At 38.1% G+C, this 24,428-nt stretch overlaps 1 long non-coding RNA gene and 1 pseudogene across 1 annotated transcript; both read left to right on the top strand.

Annotated features, from left to right (window-relative positions):
- Positions 1-2,175: 2,175 nt before the first annotated feature.
- On the top strand, positions 2,176-3,474 carry LOC141521665 (nuclear transcription factor Y subunit gamma pseudogene; annotated as a pseudogene).
- Positions 3,475-4,723: 1,249 nt separating this feature from the next.
- Positions 4,724-11,590, top strand: LOC141521656 (uncharacterized). Its single transcript, XR_012478035.1, has 3 exons — positions 4,724-4,831; positions 9,929-10,050; positions 10,750-11,590. It is a non-coding gene; the product is annotated as an uncharacterized LOC141521656 (long non-coding RNA).
- The last annotated feature ends 12,838 nt before the right edge of the window (positions 11,591-24,428 follow it).

Below are 24,428 nucleotides of genomic sequence, written 5' to 3'. Positions count from 1 at the left end.
CTCATCAAAGCCTCACTTCCCTTAGAAAATGTAACTAGATTTAGTCACCACAGAAAAAGAAACTCCTTTGAAAAATGCCAAAGCAAGCTTAATTGGAGCCATCAATATCTGCTAGACAAGTCCCTTGCAAATTTCCCTTAGTTTAAAAGTGTCATACCCTTAGAATTTTGCAGATGGTAATATTAATATTTGTAGACTTGTGCTCTAGTTCTACCTCTAAACATTACCAAGTCACTTGACATTTATGTACCAAGGCAACTACCCACCTATCTATGAAGTCATAAATGGGTTATGATCTTCATTAATATATAGAAATTCCAAACCAGGTGTTCCCTAATCTGAGAAAATCATAGTCCTTCACCTAAGAACATTTAAGATATCTATGTATGCTATAATCTGGAGCTATAATCTGCCTTTATTGGCATACTCACACAAGTCTTGAAACTCCAAGTCAAAAAGTTTAAATAGAGTGCAGTTTTGTTAAAGATAAAACATGGCTGGCCAGATGCAAATTAGATTTCATTTCCTTCTTTTCCTTCCATAGTCTACTTGATTCATATTGCTCTGTTTCTGGTTGACTCCTGTGTCTAACTTTTCTCAATAACTCAATAACTATGTTCCATGGTGAGAACACAGTTCAAAGCAAATAGTAAATCTTATTTTATAATTATTTTATCATTTTATATGGTAAATCTATATAAAGAAATATAGTTGGATTCATGTGATTTCAGACCAAAAATTCAAAAAATTTTAAAAATAAGCATTTTTTTAAGCACCCAATATCTGTCATTCATTGGACAAGGCTTGGAAGACACAAATGTAAAAGAGAAACAAGACCAGTCCTAAAGGATTTACAGCCTTCTATGGGAATGCAATGTGTGTTTAGATATGGACATAGAAGATATATACATACATACACACACACACACACACACACACACACACAAAATAAATAGAAATATCTGGGGAGCAAATAGAAATTAACAACTAGGAGAAAAAAATTTCTTAAAAGAAGTTACTCAAGGAGCCTTCATTTAGCACAAGCCCTAGAGTCAGGAATACTTGAATTCAATTGTATCTTCAGATACTTGACACTAGCTATACGATCTTGGGCAAATCACTTATACCTGACTGTCATACAATCCTGTCTTGCCCATCTCCAGTTATTCTGATTCATATCTGGCCACTGGACTCAAATGACTTCTAGAAGCAAGTGAAGTTGATGACTTAGCATAGCATCTCCTTACTCAAATCCAATTCATTTCATGTTGGGACATTACCTCCTAGATGTCTTCTTGGAGAACAAAGGACAGACAAACATCATCATCATCATCACCATTATCACAACTACCCAATGCAAAACAATGGAGAATGCAAAAAAAGGGGGGGGGGGGAATTCCTCCTCTTAAGGAACTCATAGTCTAATGGCAGAAACTACATGCAAATAATTATGTTCAAACAGATATTTACAAGAAAATTGGAGATAATCAATAGAGGGAAGAAACTAGCATTAAGGACAACCAGGAAAGGCTTCCTGTGGAACATGAAATTTTAGTTGGGACTTGAAGGAAGCCAGGAAATAGAGATGAGGAAGAATGTTCCAGAGATCAAAGACAGGCAATGAATATAAGGTGATGAGTGGGGTACAGCCTTGAGATAGGAAGACCAATCCCAGTGCTACTGCAACAGACCTGGTAGAAAGAGCTAAGAACCTAAACCATGCTGGTGGCAGTTACAGAGAAGGAAATGCACGTAAGAGACATTGAGAAGGTAGACTAGACAAAACAGGGCAACATATTGGAAAGGGGAAGTAAATACATAAGAAAGAGTAAGGAGTGGAGAAAGCATCTAGGTTTCTAGCTACGTGACTAGGAAATTGATGGCGAGCTGGGCAATAATAGAAAACTAAGGACAAGAGTCGGGTTTGGGTGGGCAAGTGGAGGGAGGTGGTGCAAGATAACAGTTTTAGTTTGGGACTTATTTAGGTTAAGCTGTCTAGGGCGGAAGGCGTCAAAGGTGGCAGGGGTGGGGGGAGAAGAGGGGAAAGGGGGAAAGTTGGGGGGAGCCGAGAGGGGGAGACCGTGCGAACGGCGCGGCTGCCATCTTGTTTGTGCCCCCTCTCTGCGCTCTCCGTTCTCCGTCACCCACACGCCGCCGCCCCGGCCCCGAGCCGGCGTCCTCCGCGTAGCCGGCGGTCCGAGCCCTCCTGCCGAGCAGCCAGCGGCGCGGTAGTTACCAGAAATGTCCACTGATGGAGGGTTTGGCAGTACCAGTAGCAGTGATGCTCAGCAGAGCCTACAGTCCTTTTGGCCTCGTGTCATGGAAGAAATCCGAAATTTGACAGTGAAAGATTTCCGTGTGCAGGAGCTTCCACTAGCTCGTATTAAGAAGATCATGAAACTGGATGAAGATGTAAAGATGATAAGTGCTGAAGCCCCTGTGCTTTTCGCCAAGGCCGCCCAGATATTCATCACAGAGTTGACATTACGGGCCTGGATCCACACAGAAGATAACAAGCGCAGGACTCTCCAGAGAAATGACATTGCCATGGCGATTACAAAATTTGACCAGTTCGACTTTCTCATCGATATTGTTCCAAGAGATGAACTAAAACCTCCCAAGCATCAGGAGGAGGTCCGCCAATCTGTGATTCCCACGGAGCCTGTCCAGTATTACTTCACATTGGCCCAGCAACCAACGGCGGCAGTCCAGGTCCAGGGTCAGCAGACTGGCCAACAGACCACCACCTCTACCACCACCATCCAGTCAGGACAGATCATCATTGCCCAGCCTCAGCAGGGTCAGACCACCCCAGTGACAATGCAGGTCGGAGAAGGCCAGCAGGTACAGATTGTCCAGGCCCAGCCCCAGGTCCAGACGCAGCAGGCACCAAGCAGCACAGGACAGACCATGCAGGTGATGCAGCAGATCATCACCAACACAGGGGAAACTCACCAAATTCCGGTGCAGTTAAACGCTGGCCAGCTGCAGTACATCCGCTTAGCACAGCCTGTCTCAGGCACCCAGGTGGTTCAGGGACAAATCCAGACCCTGGCGGCCAGTGCCCAGCAGGTTACACAGACAGAGGTCCAGCAAGGACAGCAGCAGTTTAGCCAGTTCACAAATGGACAGCAACTGTACCAGATCCAGCAGGTCACCATGCCAGCGGGCCAGGACCTCGAGCAGCCCATGTTCATCGAGTCAGATAACCAGGCCTCTGATGGGCAGATCCCTCAGGTGACAGGCAACTGAGCCCAGCTGGGGTCTCACCCAGCACACCAGTGCACTGGGCTACATGGACTCCATTTCTGCCGCCAGGCCTGGCGTGAGCATCCCTCCATCCCCAAGCCTCCCACAGGCAAAGACACTGGTGCACATGCCCCTGCTGAGGGCTTGGAAATTGCCAACTGAAAGATGCAATATTTTTTCATTTCCTTTTTGTCTTTTTTGTGTGGTTTTTTTGTTTTTTTAAAGGAATCAATATTTCAGTATGTTGAGCTGTATGTCCAATGCTATATTGAAATGGGAAATATTCAATGATAAGATATTTATAGCATTTTCTTTAGGTGTGGCAACAAAAGTCTGCCCTCCTCATGCCCCTTCCCCCCAAGAGCAGCTCTCCAGGCATGGGAGGAGCTCCCACAGCAGCTGCCTTAACCTTACTTGCCACTCTCCTAGGGCACTGGGTGATGGGCTGGGTCTCCCCCCCCTCCACCATCCAGAGCCAAGCATCTGCTTCTAGAAGCCGAAGAAACAGTATTGGTGTTCAAAAATGAGCTTGACTCCAGGCACAGTGTCCTTTCTTCTGAACCCCTCTGTCCCAGGGAGACTGGGACTTTCCTCCTCCCTTTACCTACCCATCCCCTATTTCCACCCCCCCTCAAGCAAATTAATAATTGTGCTCCTCTCCCAAACTGCATGAATTCAAATGCAATGAACAAAGCTCCTTTTAATGGAAAACAAAAGATGTCTACAACAGTTTTAGATGTTCAACAGGCAGTTAGAGGCTAGAGACTGGAGGTTAGGGTCAGATGAGAAGATCTAAGAATCATCAGTATGTTGCCAATTGAATTTGATTATCTGCTGTGGTGTGGAAAGAAAATAGAGATTTTTAAAAGGAGTTACAACATAAAAAGAAAGTGATAAGAAAGTTAAGAAGAATTTAAGGAAAAGCCACTAGAATTGCTAATTAATCTTGGCAGGCCAGTTGGCAGGCTCAGCAGAAGTGTGGAGAGAGAGAGAGAGAGAGAGAGAGAGACAGAGAGACAGAGAGACAGAGACAGAGACAGAAACAGAGAGACAGAGAGAGAGACAGACAAGCAGCCATGAGGTTTGGGTAAACCAGGCTACATGGTGAGGCCCATGGAGCTCCAGATGCATTAAGAAAGAGTCAAAGAAAGCCCCATCCCTCTGCATGGGAGGCCAGAAGCAAGAGACTCAAAGGCCAGGGCTTCCTGTTAAATACCCCTCCATTACAAGCTGAACAGGGGGTGGTGCTTGGGGAGTTGTCTTACAACTTAGACCAGGTAACTTCCAATGGTAAACCATGCACTGGTCCTTCCTGTCTCAAGGTACTTGATGTCCAATTTTAACCCATCATTTCCTGCCCTCCAGTGTCCACACCAAAGTTAAGTGGAAAGGAAAATAGGGACAAAATAGAATCTACGGTGTCCAAGGGAGACAGAATCTTAAGAACAGGAACCTCCACCCAGTTAACAGATTTTGTTTCTGCTACATTCACAATTCGCTACATCAAGTATAGCAATTATAATTAAATTCGTAGAAACTGATGATGAGATCACCAAGCAAAATAGTAATATGGGGAGAAAAGGTAATATGAATTTATTTTACTATCTACCAGGAACTATGGTAAATACAAATGTCCTATTTGATCTGCCCAAAAAATTTTGTGAGGTAACTTCTGTTATCACCATCTCCATTTAACAGCTGAAGAAACTGAGGCAAAGAGAGGTTGGAAGACTTGCTCAGGGTCACATAGAGAATAAGGCTCTAAGGCCAGATTTGAACCCTGGTTTTCCTGACTTCAGGCCCAGTGTTATATTCACTAAGCCACCTGGAGGGCTCGGGACAGATTGTTGAGGAACACCCCTATGGTTAGCAGCCTGAACTGAATGAAGCTCCAGCCAAGGAGACTGAGCAGAGATCACAGAGGTAGGAGGAAAATTGGGAGAGAAGGGTCACTAAAATACAAAGAGAAGAGAGTATTAAAGAGAAGATCGAGACTGATCAAATCAAAGGGTGCAGAGATATCAAGAAGGATGGGGATTGCATAAGTTTTGGCAATTAAGAGATCACTGATAACTTTAGAGAAAGTAGTTTCATTTGAAAGGTGAGGTAAGAATCCAAACTGCAAAGAGTTAAGAAGAGAAGTTTAGTTACAAAAGGGAAAACTGATATAAGACAATAGTTAATGGGGATGGATGGATAAGGTTTCTTGAAAAATGGAAGAGGTATGAATGTGTTTGAAGGCAGTAGGTAAGCAATCAGTAGACTGAGAGAGACAGGATGGGTGAAAAAGTGAGAATGATAGAACGAGAGTAGAGAGGATAAAATGGGATATGCATGAAGAGAGGTTTGTACTTGGCAAGGAGAAGGGGGCCACCTTTTCATGTGAGATATAGGTGTGGGGGGAAATTGTGGCAGAAAGCATCTTAGTGATAAGAGATAAAGAGCAATGGAAGCTCTCAGCAAAGAATGACTCTCAATTTTTCAGTGAAATATGAGGCAAGATTCTCGATGGTTAGTACTCAGAGTAGAGAGACTTGAGGATTGAAAGGGTTTGGAAAAGGAGCTATGATAAGTAAAATAGTTACTTGATTAGGGAGGTATAAAAGGATTGCCTTGATACAGTGAGGGTCCAGTTGAGATTATGTAACATAAATACGTAGTAGACCCAGTTAGCCTGGTTTCATAATTTTCTCCAGCTTTGTTCAACTTCAAGTAAATATAATCCAATCCTGAGGCTTAGCAGGGCAATGATAGGATTCAGGAGAAGAAAAGAGTGTACGTACATTTGAACTGGTTCATCAAAGGGTCAAGATGGGGAAGGGAGGAAAGTGTAGCCAGTGAAGGGCAGAAGGAATGGAAAAAGTGAAAGGAGATGAAACTTGAGTAGGGACTTGAAGGGAGGCAGTGCTTCTAAACAGAGGGAAGCTACTGCAGACAAGAAGGACAACCTATGTAATGACCCAGAGGTGGAAGATGGAGTGTGATATGAAAGAACAGGAAGTACATCCCCTTTGTGTGGGACATGAGGAGGACTAGTAATAGTAATCGGTATGAAAAGATAGTGTGGGAACAGATTGTGAGGAACTTTAAATACCAAACTGAGAGTTTATAAATATTCTTAAAGGCATTAAGGAACTCACAGAATAATTTTTGAGCAGAGGAGTAATTTTTAAGGAATATTACTTTGGCAGACTGTGGAAAGTAGATTGGAGAGGGGGGATTGGATTTAGAGAGATGAAAGAGAGAGAGTATAAAAGGGGAGAAATGATGAAGGCCTGAACTTGTGTGATTTGGATATAGGGAAGAAAGAAGGAATGGACGAGAAAGGTATTGAGGAGAGCAGATAAATGAGAAACAACTGGTCAGATGTTCTTTTGAGGCACATATTTCATAAAATCTTACATCTTTGAACTGTCACATAGTTCAGCTTACACCTAAAATAAGACTTTTCTAGAGGTATATTGGGTTGGTAGATGTGCAAGGATGAATAAGATATAGTACTTATCCTCAAGGAGAAGTCATCTTTATAGATGACTAAGCCAAATACACAAAATTGTCAGTGTATATGTATATTGTGTTTGTATGTATGTATGTATGTGTATATATGTGAGTATATTATCCCTTTGAGCTTTAATTATCTAGTTGGATTTCTACAATGTTCAGTTACCAGATAATTAAAAAATCTCTCTCTTTGTATATGGGAGACATTTTTTTGAAGATGTGAATTCAAATGAAAATTCATTATTCATTTACGTATACACACACACATACCTACATGTTGTTTTCATGTCTCCATTTGGGATTTTTTTGGCAAAGATACTGGATTAGTTTTCCATGTCCTTCTCCAGCTCATTTTACCTATGAGAAATGGAGGCAAAGAACATTAAGTAACTTGCCCAGGGTCACACAGATTGTGTCTTAAGGTCAAGTTGAACTCAAGTCCTCTTAACTCTAGGGCCAGCATTTTATTAATCAAAGTACCTAGCTGCCCATATATGTGAGAATGTATATGTGTGAATACAAAAACACACACATACATGCATATATACATGTATATGCACACACACACACACACACACATATATATATATATATATATACACACATAATTTGGATAAAATAGAACTAGTAATTCATACCTGTTCCTGGAATAGAACATCTTTTACACATATAGAATGGATGCTGATAAGCAGAAACAAAGAAAACTACTTCTAAGAAGAATATGAGGTCATTTTTTGTTGTTCTCCAGCACAGAGCTTCCTTTAAGATAAGGGAAGTGGTCTTGGGGAAAGAGGGCTACTTTTGGAGTCATAAGACAAGACTCTTAGATTCTCTGAACCTCAGTTTTCTTATCTGTGAAATGAAGGGATTGGAGTGTACAACGTATAGATTCTTTTCATGTCTGAATGGATGGAGACATGAAGTCCTGTAGTCTAGTTTGTTCCCTCATCTCTAAAAGGAGGGATTTAGACAAGATTTTTCAGGTTTGTTAGCTTCAGTATAATCTACTAACCTATTAACTTTTTGAGATCCCCTTCCCCCAGTGCTTGGCACATCAATAGGTAACTCAATAAATATTTGTTGACTGTGTGATTCTGAAAAATTAAACTTAATAGGATACCCTCTGAATACATATCTGCCCACCACAGGCTCACCTAGGGAATCACTATTTGATAGTTGTAAATTTGAAAGACTACAAAGGCAGGGAATGTAATTTCAAAAGAATTTTTAACAGCTTGTTCCTGTCCCCACCCCTCCAAACTGAGCAATCCTGTTTTTTGTTTTGTCTTGTTTTTAGATAGTCCTAGTACCTAACTACCTTCCCCAAAATTTGCATAGGTATTTCTAGCTTCCTTGATAGTTGTGTTGGTGTGAAAGCTATACAAGTAAAACTTCCTCATTTTCCTAGATTTTAAAAGGAGAAATTTATTAAGAGAGCACTCAAATTTGCAGAACTTGCATCTGTTCTGTGAGTAGAAAATGCCAAATTGTTTTGTTTTGAAAAACAAAGGATTTCCCTGACTAGAATCTCTTTCTGTTAATTTTTCTAACTAAAGGAATTCCCTTTGAAGTGAGGGCATTGTTGTGGAAATTCCAGGGCAGACTAGCAAAAGCTAATGGAACTACAAAAACAGAAGTTCTATTTGAGCAAGATGAAATTGGGAGTGGTCACAAAATGAACACACCCTAGCAACCAGCAAGTCTGGGGGACTTTTTTTTTCTTAATGGGAAATAAAATTTTTTTCAAAACATTGGGGGTGATGACTGGAGAAGATAACATCTCATAACTTTCAGCTTCATTAAAATGTCTTCAGTGAATAGAAAACCAGGTTAAAGTTGGAATCCAGAGGAACTTTTGTTTGTGTATGAATAAGGGTGTGCTTTTGTGGATAACCCCTACACATTCCAGAGCAGAGAATCCCAAGGAAAACCCTTGGGGACAATGGTTATAATCTTAGAGATAGCCCATCTAGCATACCTTTCCTAATTGTTTTAAAAGCATTCTTTTCTTTAGCAGAAACACATCACCTTAAGTTAGTTTTGGTTACATTAAAAGGTCAAAACAATACATTTATATATCCCAGTTAAAATTTGCAGTGCACTCTTCTCCCAGGAACCCAAAGGAACTTAAAAGGAACCCAAGACTTGATAAGTTGTGATCTGGTAGAGTGTAGTAAGCTACTAACAGCCTAGGATGTTAAACCTAGATCTCCTGCCTCTGGGAGTCTCATAATCTTTTCACTATTCCAAGCTACTTTTCATAACTTGACTAGCCATTAGCACCCATAAAACGGAAATGATAAATTGGGTACTCTTCTGAACGTTAATAGTAATGCGAACTACTATTATTACTCTACTTGGGGAAGAACAGCCTTAGATTTTTACCACCAGTTTCAAAATCCACCCCTTACCACTGTGATGTTTTATCTTTCAATGGGTCAAATTAAGAAGCATTCATTACTATATGTTTGCTCTTGTGCTAAACACTAAAGATATAAACAGTCCCTGCTGTTAAGAAACCCACAGTCTAACCAGTAACAAGACTAGCTATGTACAAATAAGAGAAAGGCAGGGTAAACTGGAGATAATCTCAGAGGGAAGGCACTAACATTAAGGGGAATAGGTAGCTGGGACTTGAAGGGAGTCAGGAAAAGCAGGAGACAGAGATAAGAATAGAGAGCATTCAAGGCATGGAAGATAGCCAGTGGAAACCTAAGGAGTCAGAAGATGAAGGGGTAAGTGTGGGGAATAGCAAGGAGACCAGTGTAATTGTATCACAGAACATAGGGAGGGTTATAAGATGTAAAAATACTGGAAAGGTAAGAAAGGACTATATATTTTTTTCTTTCCATCTTTCTTCTCCTTTCTCCTTTCTCAATGAATGCCATGATTCTGAATAAATCACATCCTTTATATTCTATTTTCACTTTCCAGGAGAATTTAGTGATTTGTCCCATATTCCTCTCTTGGTTCTCACCTATCTGGTTTTATCTACTTTCTAAGCCTGTCCCCTTTCCCATTTCAAACACTTCAGGGGAACTTCAAAACTCATTGTTTCTACTTTGCCCTCATTGTCCACTAGTAAGATTTCCCAGGTTTATTTTTTATATTCTGTTTTGGTAGTCTTTAACACAACAAAAATTAAAATATATTATTATTGTTATTTTATTATTTACAGGATGATTCACTGAGTATCAACAACATACAAAATACTAAACAGGAAGACATGCTCACCAAAAATGTTCATCAGTAAATGTCTTCTGCAGAATACAAAGAGAAGAGGGATTTCCTATGAAGCAGGTGCCTGGGATGTCCCTACCCCTTTAGAGGGTGCGCGATTACTGTTTCTGGTGACCACATGGAAACTTACCACATCCTCCCTCCTTTTTCTGGTTCATCCTTGGGTTGAATCTACATGGATGACTACTAAGACAAAAATCCCATGGATATCCTAAAGGGGAAACCTCATATTTAGGCTATTCCCCTTCCATCTTAAAAAAAAATTGTCCATAGGGTCAAGTGGGAGATACTCCAGTTTTGCCAGATTTTCTATTCAATGGAGATATTTTAAAGAAGCTAAAAGTGATAAAATGTTATCTTCTCTGCCCCTCCCCCTACCCATCCAGTTAATGGGGTTTTTTTTTAGTTTTTGCAAGGCAAAGGCCACGCAGCTAGGTAATTATTAAGTGTCTGAGACCAGATTTGAACCCAGGTACTCCTGACTCCAGGGCCAGTGCTTTATCTACTGCGCCACCTAGCTGCCCCCAGTTAATGTTTTAATCAAGATTTATTTTCTCATTAATAGAAAAACAGCAAATAAAACTGCTTCTGTATACCAATCCTATGACCACTCCCACTTTCATCTTCCTTTGTCTCAATGGTTCTGCTCTTGAAATTCTGTCAACTTCTTTTTGCAGTTAGAGTGTACTCACCACAACCCATGTCTTGCCTAGGCATGTTATTGCTTCTCTTGTGTATCTTCTCTTTTTTTTGGTTCAGGGTCTTCTAAGAGCTGTGGGATCCTCACTAAAAGGGAACAGCAAAAGCATCTCCTGGAACAGCAATGACTGAGGTCAGGAGAAGCCCTTACATCAAACAGTTGGATTACTACCAGAAGAAAGTAGCCTAAAGAGTGGTAGCACTGGTTTAGCACCAAGAGGAGAATTTGAACTGAGAAAATTTATTAGAAAGAAGATAGAAGATTAGCTATATTTTTTTACAGTAACCAGAATAGGTGAAATATGAGATGTGAAATGACTAATTAGTAGAATTACAACTATATTATGTACTTTTTATGAATCTCACTACTAGACTCCCAGATTTAAACAGAATTCAAAATTACAGTGATCTCCTTCACATCAACAGGAGTTAGGGGTATGGCCTCTACAATATGGAAAATCCATGTAAAAATTTTTGGCCTGCCCTTTGTACCACAAAAAACAGCTTAATTGTTATAGTTTTAAGATAAAATGTTGATGCTGGACAATAATTTGCATATATTTTATGCATTTCTGAGTTTGTATATTTTTTTCTGTATTGTCTGCTGATTTTCATGTGTCATTTGCAGCTTCTGCAAAACTCCTCCAAACTTCCCATTTAATTTCCTATGCCAGTTAACCCAAGATACATCAAAATCATGATGGGGAAAGTGGCAATGTGGAAGGGAAAACTGTAATTTTGAATCCCACTTAAATTATTATGTTACTTCAGTGTGATTCTCTTACATTTACTATTCCTCTCTCTAGGTAAGAATAAACTGCATGTCCAAGACCCAATTCACATTTGTACATTGGATACCTTTTTTATTGATTCCTATTTTGGGATAAACCCTTAACTGAACTGAACATAGAATCATAATGAGTTGCAAGCCAGTGGAAGAATTGTGAGAATATGGAGCCCAGACCACCTAGGAGAGGATCATATTCCTTATCAGTGAACCCAGTATACGCGATCACATGTCTGGGCACAGAATAGGCAGGGGTTTCCTGCCTGAGCTCCTGTAAGTCTCAACAACAATTGTCTCTAGCCTCTGTGCTAGACTCATGTAATATAAGGTCTATTAATGCTCTTCTTTCCAGGAGACATTGTTTTACAGAGTCCTAGAACATCATACAACCTCTTCAAGATTATTTAAGTGACAATCATCTAAAAAGTGTGTGAGTGATATATATTGCCCACTTTATATAGGCAATGCCTTGGATTCTCTATCAGTATGTATAGCTTGGATCAGAGCTTAAATGATCATTTGGCTAAGTCTAGAACTGAGCAGAAGGCAAAATTGAGGTGGATACCATCTGAGAAATTATTCAGTGTTCCAATTATCTCATGCTATTATAATAGCCTACCTTGTTTAATGCTATATTTGTGTGTATGCAAATATAGGTATAGATATATGTCAATATTAGAATTCCTTAATTTCAGAATTGTAGATGAGCAAAAAAGCAATGGAAAGTAAACTTGGGCAAAATACATATGCAACCAGAAAAGGATATGTTCCACTCATATAGAGGAAGGGCTATCAGATGATCAGCCTGACTGTTCCCTTTTATCTACAAAGATATTTTAAAAACCAAGGAAAGCTCAAAGAGATTAATTGGATCAACTATGGAGGTCTGTTAGAAAGATGTGATAAGGAGTCTCACAGAATGAGAAGGCAAGAATAAGTTCTATGAGTTCTGATGTGGAGAGAGAACTTATATCAATGAGATCATAGATTCATTTAGGCTTTGACATTGGCACTGTTCTAAGAAATGGAAAACACTCCCAAGTAACTTATAAACTAATATTCTATTGTATTCAACAAACATTTGTTAAGAATTTATAATATGAAATTCATTGTAACTGGTACTGAGGGAAAAAGAAAAAAACCTTACCTGCAAGGGCTCTTGAAAGAGAAAAAGATATGTGCTTATATAACTGTGATTAAAAGGGGAATGAAATAAATGAAGAAATGAGGTCCAAGCAAAGTGCTTTGAGAAATAGGAGCAGGGAAAGGAGATGTCAAAGAGTCAGCGGCATAAGCTGCAGTCCTATGAAAGGAAAGGACTACAATTTTTTCCTTCAGATGAAGATAGAAAAAGGGAAAAGGAAAAAGGAAATAGAGATTTTTAAAAGGAGTTACAACATAAAAAGAAAGTGATAAGAAAGTTAAGAAATTTTCAGTCTTGGAGAGATTAGAAGGCAGGATTAAAAATAAGACATAAAGTCGTTCATTTTGAAAGGAACATAGTGTATTTAAATAGAAGTCATTTCTATGCAAATGATTCTCATATCTATCCCTAATCTCTCTCTTGAACTTTTTTTGAAGTGGATCTTCTGATTATTAATTTCAAGTAAGATATAAAATAGGAAGATATAGACTCATCAATTGCATTTGGCATTGTACTGAAGGTTTTGTGTAAAGTCAACAAAGAAGGTAAAGTCTTCTATTTGCACCCATATGAGGAAGGCATTGTCCTGATAATATCAAATTCTAGAATTTTGAATAGTATTTTAAATGAAATTCATAATACATTTCATAAATTTGATCTAACTATCCCTCTAAAAAAAGCAAATGAGTGAATTGTTTGTGGGTGAAAGATGAAATGACTAAGGAAACTAAGATTCAATCCTCTGATCAAGTCAATTTGTTAAGCAATGAATTCCAATTGCCCAACATATCAGATCTGTTTCTCAATTTAGTACTGGCCCTCAAATACAGAGCTTAATAGACTTTCATACATTAAAAACATTTAATCAAATAAGGCAATTAATTAAAAGGAAATTAAATTAATCTGCTTTCTAATGAAGGAAAGATTAGGGACTTTCCAAATTGGGAGGCGGGGAATAAGCAAGTACAATTCCCTATATTCAGAAAAGGAGATATCTCACACTCCACAAGTGTCTGCAAGCAATCTAAAGAATATGGAAACAATAATAATAATTGATCAGTAAATGGCTGGTTTTCAGATAAGACATCTGTGCTGCTTGAAATGAACAATTGCATCAGTCTTTGGATCTGAGTTTCTAGTCAGCATAACCTAGGTCCTAGTTAAGGGTCTCTAAGAAGTAGGTAGGGATGGTCCAACTTCCCCGCAACACAGGACTAGGTTCAAACAATGCAACAAAGTTTTCTTTTAATTGCCACAACTGAATAAAGTTTTCTCACAAGGCAGAAGCTAGTTTCAGAACTGAGTCACAAGATGGAGTTAGAGTTCCCTCAATTCCAACAATTAATCATTTGCTGTCCTAATCCCTTCGCTTTCCTCAGTTCCCCCTTTTGATTTATGGAGGAGTAGGCATCACTCCTGCCATGTGAATCACTTATCTATAAACCAAATCCATAAGGTTTTTCATAAGTCAGGTTATAGATCAAATTATTTAGAAGACTCAACAATGAACTTTGAGAAGGGAGATTTATATTCACCAAGGTAACCAAGAAAAGTGTAAACATAAACATTATGAAACAAAAGACCAAAGCAATATGATAATTATAATCAATAGTAATTAAGATCAAGGCTCCTTGTATTTTAATAGTTCACTCTCCAAGTCCAAATGAACTTTCAGCATATTTTGAATCTCAGATGTTTCATGTAGTCATCTGATCCCTGGATATCTTCTCTTGTACATTTTGAAATAGGCTTCATTCTTGAGACTGCTTTGAAGGGGGTTCTTCCAAATTTCCACCAAGTTAGTGAAAGGATCCCCTTTTTCCCAGGTGCATCTTTATTCACCATGTTTATAAAAATTATTATTAAAATTTTTTTGTTCCCTCCTACAATTTCAAAGCAAAACACATTTCAATAATTCTATCCCTAGTCTCTAGGAAGGAGTTATCAAAATCATCCTGGGATAAAGGATACCTGCTTATTATCTTTAAAAAAAACCTGCTTATTAAGTGGAACAGAAATCATTTCCATAAATTGTATAGAATCCACTGAAGAAGAAGACACCTCAGAACCTAGACTATTCTAAACAAGAAATAGAATAAAAAAAGGACTGAGAAATGTTAACTGAGACTATATCCAATAGTAGTTCATTCTTATCAGGTGAATCTTCTTGAAAATCTGATCCAAGAAATTGATAAAATGGAGAACCCTATTCTTTATTGGGATGGTGTTGATTTATCACTTACCTTCTTTAATGGGGAGAAAGGGAAATTAACAAAACCATTGTTTTAAATGATACCAACTTCCCAAGTTCAGTTTAGAAGATGGAAATGTCAGCAAATGTGACAATGAAACCCCAATCTCAGACCTTTTTCACAGTAAAATGGAAGCCCTATTCAGAGGCAATACTGGGGCACAATCCTCATTTTAAAAGGATGTATTCTGTTAGAGCTTTGATAATTCATCCCTTATCAGGTTCTCTTCCTGATTCTCTGGACTTTTTCTGCCATGTCATAGAAGTTGCTTTATTCCTGGACTTTCCACTCCTGTGACCCCTTTCCTGATTGGTTGATTCCTCTCAGAGCCTCCATTTAGAGAAACATCTACATCAGCCATGTCTCCATTCTTCTTCAAACTGCTATTGATTCTGTAGTTTAAACTTTCTCATGACTCAATAAGTATCTTTCCTGCCTCTCCTTTTTGAGCTTTTTTTATTTTTTGTCTTCCTCATGAAACTCTTCAAGGGCTGGAACTGTCTTTCTTTTTGCACTGGAAATAGAGCACTGTATTATACCATATTTCCCCATGTATAACATGTATCCCTTTTAGAAACATATGAGGTCTAAAAACTGAAAGCATCTTTTAAAATGATTGTAGATTATTTTACTTGTATTTCCCACTTTTTCACACTTATTTTTGCACTCATTGCTGTGCATTTGTTATATTAGGCTAAGTATATTAGGTTAAGTTTGCCCCATTCTGCCCAGAAATGGCTCAGAAAAGATTTTCCTATAGTGCTGAATTCAAGTTCAAAGTGATCCAGTTTGCAAAAGTGAATGGACTCCCAAGACAAACCCAGAAACTGCATGAACACAATTATAAAGCACTCATCCAAATAAAGTCCAATCTAAATAACTAGAAAAAATGCCAAATGCTCATGGTTAGATCAAGCTAATATAATAAAAACAAACAATTCTACCCAAATTAAATTACTTATTCAGTGCCATATCAATCAAACTACCAGATAACTACTTTACCAAGGCTAGAAAAAATAGTAACAAAATTCATCTTGATCAACAAAAGGTCAAGAATAGCAAAATGTGAATGGAAATTGTGCTGCTGAACATCAGTTTGGTCTTCCTTGAACTGAGAAAACAAACTGAGCTTGGCTACTGCGAGAAGAAACCCTACTGAAAATGCCATGATAGAAGACCTTGAGAGGTAAGTCAGTCAAATGGCCTGATTTAGAAAGAGAACTGAAGAGATGGATTGAAGAACAAAGGGCAAGTGGAAATCCTGTATCCACAAAGCTGGTTCAGCATGAGTCAAGAAGAATTGCTGATGAAAAAGAAGTGATTGATTTCAAAGGAGACACTGTGCTTCAGGTTCATAAAATAGAATGGACTAGGCATGTGTCCATGTACCAGATTTGCCCAAAACATGCCTGAAAACTATGAGCAGAAGGTTCTTGAATTTTATGATGATTAAAACTTAAGTTCAATAACTTTATGTAATACATTTTTTTCAAATTTCAGGCCTCCAAATTAAGATGCCTCTTATACATGGGAGCACCTTATACATGGCAAAATATGGTATAAATTGCTTAATAAATGTTTTTTGGATTGACTTTTTGACTTGGATTGACTTTGATAGTAGTTTGATAGTAGTTTCCACAGTGACAGACTTTACTGGTAAAGTAATCTCTTAATTTAAAAAAATATCAACTGCAATAAAGGGACAGTCTCTTACCCTGAAATGAAGCCAAAGGGCTAATATAATCAATTTGTCAACCAGAAGTAATTTAAGAATTACATAAGCTCTTATCATACTGATCTGTCAAGATGACCAAAAGGTATTTTTGAGCAGAAGAAACTATTTCATCCTCACTTAAGAGGCTCATATGATTCTATACTAACCATAACATATCATGACTCCCTTGTCTAATTTAATGATAGATCCATGGGACAGGTTCTCCTTCTCCAATAGAAGTTAAGCTAGTTTTTCCCCTAAAAGGTGACAAAGCCATCCCCAGGCCTTGAGTGGCAGAGACACCAATTTTCAAGCTATTTCTCCATCGTCCCTAGTTTAAAAAGACTCTTCCCTGTGTAGTTGGCTCCTTCAGACTTGGTGAATATCTCAAACCATACCCTACCCTGCTGTGTCCATGTATATCCATAGATATGAGGAGCCATGCCTATCTTTTCTATGATATGGTTAAGTAAACCTCCATTACTTACTTGATTGATTTTATTCCAACATTGGACTAAACCGACAGATCTGAATCAGGTTTGTCCATAACAGTCCTAATCTCTGCTATCCTCATAAGAGCATTAAGTCTGATTATTCAGTTCAAAAAAAGTATATGATGTCTCTGATGAACATTAATATGCCCTATAAACAATTTATATAGTGGGAAGCATCATCAAAATTCTTCTGACTTAAAAAGGAAAGCATTTAATTATAGAATTCTATTCTCTCTGGGCTCCAAACCACTTAGCCAGATCTATGGCTATGACCCAGGAATCAGTATAAATAAGTTTTGTCTGTTCCAACTCTCAAACATCATCCAGGTAGCTCATCACAGTCTATTGGGAAGAATTGCCTGATACTCATCCCTTAGCCCATTACTAGATTAATGACTCTTAAGGTCCATTGATACATATTTCTCTCATAATAGGCAGAGCTATCAGTGAACCAAGCAAAATGGTGTTCTTCAAAAGCAGGGGAACCTATTAGGCATGGCCAAGGAAACTATGGAGGGATGGGGGGAATCAAAATTTAATAAATCCAGCAGTTTTTAGGGGTAAATTATTTTGATCAAATATAATCCTTGAATATTACAAATATTCAAATAGCCCCTGGCAGGAAAAAGGTTCCCCATCCCTGCTCAAAAGCTAAGTCCTTAAAGGTAGAAACTCATTGGATTGAAGAAAGCTGAACTGGGCTGGGAATGGGACTAGAGGTGTTAACTTCATGCAAAATCACAACTTGTTCATGAGTTGAATTGAATTTTAATATTAATATTGAAGCTATTGAATATTAATGCTCAAGTAAGCATTCTCTTGAACATGCCATTTTCAATTAATAATGTAAACCTTTTGTGATATGGTTCCTCAGTGTTACATTTCTCTAATCAGTGGTGATTTTGAGCATTTTTTCATAAGCTTGTGAATGACTTTGATTTCTTTATCTGAAAACTGTCTGTTCTCTAGCCTTTGACCATTTATCAATTGAGGACAGCAATATTGTTTTAAGGTTTTTTTAGGTTTTTGTTTGTTTTTGTTTTGTTTTGGGGTTTTTTGCAAAGCAATGGGGTTAAGTGGCTTGTCCAAGGCCACACAGCTTGGTAATTATTAGGTGTCTGAGACCGGATTTGAGCCCAGGTACTCCCAACTTCAGGGCTGGTGCTCTATCCACTGCATTAATCAATTAAGTAATGGAGGTTTACTTAACCATATCATAGAAAAGATAGGCATGGCTCCTCATATCTATGGATATACATGGACACAGCAGGGTAGGGTATGGTTTGAGATATTCACCAAGTCTGAAGGAGCCAACTACACAGGGAAGAGTCTTTTTAAACTAGGGACGATGGAGAAATAGCTTGAAAATTGGTGTCTCTGCCACTCAAGGCCTGGGGATGGCTTTGTCACCTTTTAGGGGAAAAACTAGCTGCCCCTCATGATAGCTTTATTATACATTTAAAAGGAATATAGCAAGTCTTACCTAATAGATTTGCAGTTTCCTATGCAATAATCTTTTTTTCCTCTATCTACTATGTTATGAAAATGTTTGGTTTATTTCTCAAGTTCAGAATGAAGTAAATAAAATTTTTAAAAAAGAAAAAAGCAATGTAAACTTTTTCTGCCCTACCCATGTTATTAGAGGGATGGCAGCCTTGGATGATATGACCCTAAGCCATCTAAATAATAATTATGACCTAATAACAGGCAAGTAACTATTTTTCAAAAGTGGTACAGTGAGTAGCTACTTCAGGGAGCTTATAACTTCAGGTTCCTACCTGCTCTTACAGTCAGAGACTCTAAGAATATATGCTCCTCAGGATAATAAGAATTTAGGAGAAGAAGCTACTAGATAGTCTACTTCAAGGGCTACCCCCAAAAAGGCAGACTTATAAGTGATTAGTTAATGGGAAATAACAAACTATCCTTTGAACTTCATTTTTCAATTGTGGAGAATGAGTACCAGAAATTTATTAGAGACTATTTCTAGAATTATCAGGATTTTCCCTTTCTAGTATATTCTTAAAAGCCTAATTGAGTGACCTAAAAGGTGAGTTACTGCAAAATTTTCATGAGGCTTAAGCTCTACCCCTTGTTTCTCATCCACCATCCAACCTAGAGCTCTGCCACCAGAGCCTCATTAGGCCTAGTCATTATGTCACCTACATAGGGGAAGACATTAATATCCTCAGAAAGTGGAAACTTTTTCAGTAATCTGTCCACCAAACTATGCAAACTATGACTTAGGAAGGAGAATTGACTGAATTCTTCTTCAATCTAAGGGTGGGGCTACATGGATTACTATACAATTTAAAATTAATTACTATTGTGACATAACTAAACATGAATCAAACAATCTGAACTTAATGTGAACTGGGCCTATCTACCCTCCTTGAATATGTCAAAGTCATTTTGTGATGTACTGAGTCTACCCTAAGGAATTAGTAGCTACAGAAGATGATATTGTCTCAGTACCAGAAGGAAAGATTTTTAGGTTAGAGATTTGAGAGCTTGGAGCAATCAGAGTATTCCAGTCCATTCTCTCAAAGCAAAGCAAGAACTGAGCTCTGTCAGACAAGAGATGTGAAGGAGATTGGGCCCAAATCAGAGCACGATTCATGATCCAAGACAAGTCCAAAAGACTCATGATGGAAAATGCTATCCACATCCAGAGAAAGAACTATGAAGTTTGAATGCAGATTGAAGCAGACTATTTTTTTTTTTGCTTTTTGTGACTTTTCTTTTTGTTCTCTTTCTTCTTTCACAACATGACTAAGGTAGAAATATGTTTACATGACTCACTTGTAAAACCTATATCAAATTGCTTACCATTTTGAGGCAGGGGATTAAAAGGGAAAGGGGAGAAAAAATTTTGAAACTTAAAATCTTAAAAAAATGTTTAAAAAAACTATCTTTACGTGTAATTGGAAAAAATAGAATACTATTTACCAAAGGAAAAAAAAAGACTCAAACTGAGGGAAATTCCAAAAAAAGTTCTACTCTTTGCTCAATTTCCCCTTTCCTTGGCTGTATATCCATAGACACAATTATATAATCTGCTTATCATTACCAGTAAACTGAATTTTACCTCAACTACAAAGGATCTACGGCATATTTATAATCTGGTTGTTAGTATCTAATGGCCATTTATATATTTGACAGCTTCATTCCTCTCTTTTTAAGCCACAGTGACTCAGGAATATGATTTCTGGTCCCTTACACTTAGAATACACTTAGTTGGTGCGGCTAGGTGACGCAGTGAATAGAGCACCGGCCTTGGAGTCAGGAGTACCTGGGTTCAAATCCGGTCTCAGACACTTAATAATTACCTAGCCATGTGGCCTTGGACAAGCCACTTAACCCCATTGCCTTGAAAAATCTAAAAAAAAAAAGAATACACTGAGTCTCAGTGAAACCTTGCCTTATAGAGACTCATACCAATAGTTCCAATTTTGACTTCAAAAGACTTGGTTAGATCTAAACTACCAGATGGGATGGGGGGATGTCCAAGTGGAGTAAGGACTTTCTCAAATGTTCTAAATTTGGGCAGGACAGAAGGACCCTTACTTAATGCTCTGGCTACAGATACATTGATATAATTTTACTAACACTTCCATATGCTGGAAATCAATGCCAATCAATGATTTCTTGTCTATTACATGTTTCAAAAACTATATCTAATGTTCTTTATGGAAAAAAGTATCATCACCTTCTTCCCATTTTACTTGGCAGTGGATATTGTACCTCTTTCCATCATCCCCAGGACTCTATTTCTAAAAGCTCTATTTGCTGCCTCAATCTACTGCTCAAAACTTGCCTTTTGATCTGCCTAGGTCTCTGTGATGGTTTAGAGGGGAAAGTGCATAGCAAAGCTTAATGCTAGGTGGGAATCCACAGAAAAGTCAAGATCTAATAGTGCCCTAAGCAAGATGGCAGTAGACTAGAATAGGGATGAGGTACAAATCTAAGCCTTGGAACAATTCTCTTTCTCTCTTTCTCCCACCCCCCCCACCTCTCTCTCTCTCTCTCTCTCTCTCTCTCTCTCTCTCTCTCTCTCTCTTTCTCCCTCTCTCTCCCTCCCTCCTTTTCTCTCCTCTCTCTTTCTCTCTGTGAATCAAGGTCACACAAGTAGTAAGTTTCAAGTGTCTGAGTTCAGATTTGAACTCAGGTCCTCCTGAATCCAGTGCAGGTGCTCTAACTACTGTAGCACCTAGCTGCCCCAAACCATTCTCTTAAAAAATAAATCCTACTCATTCCCTTGCTTTCCCCAATCTGGGAGTTGTATATAAAGGAAATTAATCTTTGTGAGACCTCATATAGAGAACTCATTTTAGCCACCTTAAAAGGGACAAAGGGCACTACTCATTTGGGATTATAACTAGTTTCAGCTGATTTTATCAAGAGTAAATCCTTTGTAAGCTCTGTAAATCTATGAAACTGTGAAACTAACAAAAACTCATTGCCTTCATTATTTTTCACACACCCCTATTAGCCATAGTTATAGTGATTCATTTGCTTTATGTTTATACTTCTGCAAATTCTTGATAGAAAGAATCTACCTTCTGACTCAACTGAGGAAGAAATCACTCCTGAAGAGGTACTAGCCTAGTAGTTAGTAATGGAATAATTCAGGTGGCACAATGAATACAGAGCTCTTAGGTCAAATGTAGTCTCAGACATTTACTAGCTGTGTGGCCCTTGTTAAGACACTCAGCCTCTCCCTGTATCAGTTTTTTCACCTGGAAAATGGGGATGATGATGATGATGATAATAATAATAATAATAATAGTAATAGTAATAATAATAGCACTCTCTCAGGGTTATTGTGAGGATCAAATGAGACAATAATCACAAAGTGCTTTGGACAGTGCCTGTTACATGGTATCATATAAATTATTATGTGTATATCTATATATAGAAGGAGCATGCACATAAATTACAGTCTTCATCTACATATGTGCATATCCACAAGTGATAGATAATAGGTCTACTGTGCTGATAATTTATTGTCACTCAGCTCCTCTTCTAGTCACTTATTGAACTAATCTAAGCAATATTTAACATATTATCAAGTGAAAGCATCTGGGTCAGATACTATGCTTTCCCATTTGTATACTATCAATTCCTGTCTTCATTGCCCTCTTAATAATCATATCTCATGGAGTCATCCTTCTTGACCCCTCTGCAGTCATTGACAATACTGATCACCCTTTTATTGACATGCTCTCCTGTGTTTGTGTTTGTGTGTGTGTGTGTGTGTGTGTGTGTGTGTGTTGTGTGTGTGTGTGTGTGTGTGTGACTCTTCTATCCTGGTTCTCCTAATCCTTTTTTTGCTAGATCATAGTCTCCTTTGCTAGGTCTTAATCTACGTTGTTCCCATTAACCACGGGTGTCCCCTAAAACACTGTGTTCTCTTTTCTTTTCCCTCCATACTATTTCATTTGGTGATGTCAGTAGATCCCATGGACTCCATTATTATCTCTATATCAATAATTCTCAGATCTATTTACATACCTCTCTCCTGACTTCCCATCTCATATTTCTAATTTGCTCTTTAACACTTAACTTCCCATCTCATATTTCTAATTTGCTCTTTAACACTTAGAATTGAAATTCTCATAGACATCTTAAACTTAACATGTCCAAAACAGAACTTATTTTTAAAAAATATCTTATTAATATTAAATATTAATATTAAACAATGTTTAATATTTGTTTTTTAAAAATTTGAATTCCAAATTCTTTCTCTCCCTTTCTTTCTTCCCTCCCTCCTCATTGAGAAAGTAATTTGATATGGTTTATAGATGTACAATCATGTAAAATGTATTTCTACATTAGTTATGTTATGAAAGAAACCAAAACCAAGTAAAGTTTAAAAAAATATGCTTCAGTCTTCATTCAGACTCCATCAGTTCTTTCTTTGGAGAATTTTCTTGAACCATTGTGTTATTGAGAATAGTTAAGTCCTTCTCAGGTGATCATCACATAGTATTCTATATACAGTTCTGATTCTTCTCATTTCATGTAAGTCTTTGCATCAGTTCATGTAAGTTTTTCTATAATTTTTGTTTCTGAGAGTATCCTGTTCATCATTTCTTAAGGACAATAATATTCTACCCAATCATATACACAACTTGCTCAGCCATTCCCCAATTGATTCCTCAATTTTCAGTTCTTTGCCACTACAAAAAGAGCTGATAGAAATGTTTCTGTATAAAATAAGTTATTTCCTTTTTTTTTAATTTGTTAATCTTTGGGATGCATACTTAGTTGTATTTCTGGGTCAGAGGGTATACATAGTTCCTTTTGGTCAACAAATTGGTCTCCAAAATGGTTGAATCAGATCATAGCTTTGCCACAGTGCATTCGTGTCTTCATTTTGTCACATCCCTTCCAATACTCATTTTTAAACTCCCAAACCCTCCCCTCTTCCTACTATTACTTCTGTCCAGGACACCACTCTACTCCCAGTTCCCTGGTTTGAAATTTATGTGCTGCCCTTATCTCCTCACTCTTCCTCTTTTGTTTTGTTTTTCTTTTTGCAAAAGGTAATGGGATTAAGTGACTTGCCCACAGTCACACAGCTAGGTAATTATCACATGTCTGAGTTCAGATTTGAACTCAGGTCCTCCTGATCCCAGGGCCAGTGCTCTATTCATTATGCCAACTAGCTTCCCCTTGACTCTTCTTCTTTTCCCCTTTTTCAATCTATTGGCAGGTCTTCTTTATTCTACCTTCTCAACAACTTATAGATGTGTCCAATTCTTTCATCTGACACTTACTCTCACCTGGTGGTGACCCTCAGCATCTCATGATCAGACTATTGCAATAGTCATTGGGTCAATCTCCCTGCCTCAACTCTACTTTTCTCGGATCCTTCCACTTTGTTCTCCTCCCTGTATTCTTCAATCTAGGGACCCTGACAACTTTGCTGTTCCTCACACAAGTCACTCAATGTCCCCAGACTTCAGTATTTTAACTACTTATCCTCCATGTCTGGAATGTTCTCTCTCTCTTCATCTCTGATCCCTGGAATCCTTCAAATTGATATCCTACCTTCCATAAAAAGCCTTTCTCAATTCCCCTTTAATTCTAGTGCCTGGGGGAGTGACTCTGGGGCAGCCTCATCTGTCTCGCCAGGATCTGACCACCTTGGATGTTACCAAGTTGACTCCGCTTTCACATGAAGTTATCAGCAGACAAGCCACAATCAATATAGGTACAATTGGCCATGTAGTGCATGGAAAGTCAACAGTAGTAAAAGCTATTTCTGTAGTTCATACTGTCTGATTCAAAAATGAACTGGAAAGAAATATTACCATTAAGTTGGGTTATTCCAATGCTAAGA

The sequence above is a fragment of the Macrotis lagotis genome, chromosome 1, assembly GCF_037893015.1.
Source record: "Macrotis lagotis isolate mMagLag1 chromosome 1, bilby.v1.9.chrom.fasta, whole genome shotgun sequence".
Classification (NCBI taxonomy): domain Eukaryota; kingdom Metazoa; phylum Chordata; class Mammalia; order Peramelemorphia; family Peramelidae; genus Macrotis; species Macrotis lagotis.
Note: the sequence above shows the minus strand (reverse complement) of the source record. Positions and strands in the feature narration are given on the sequence as shown.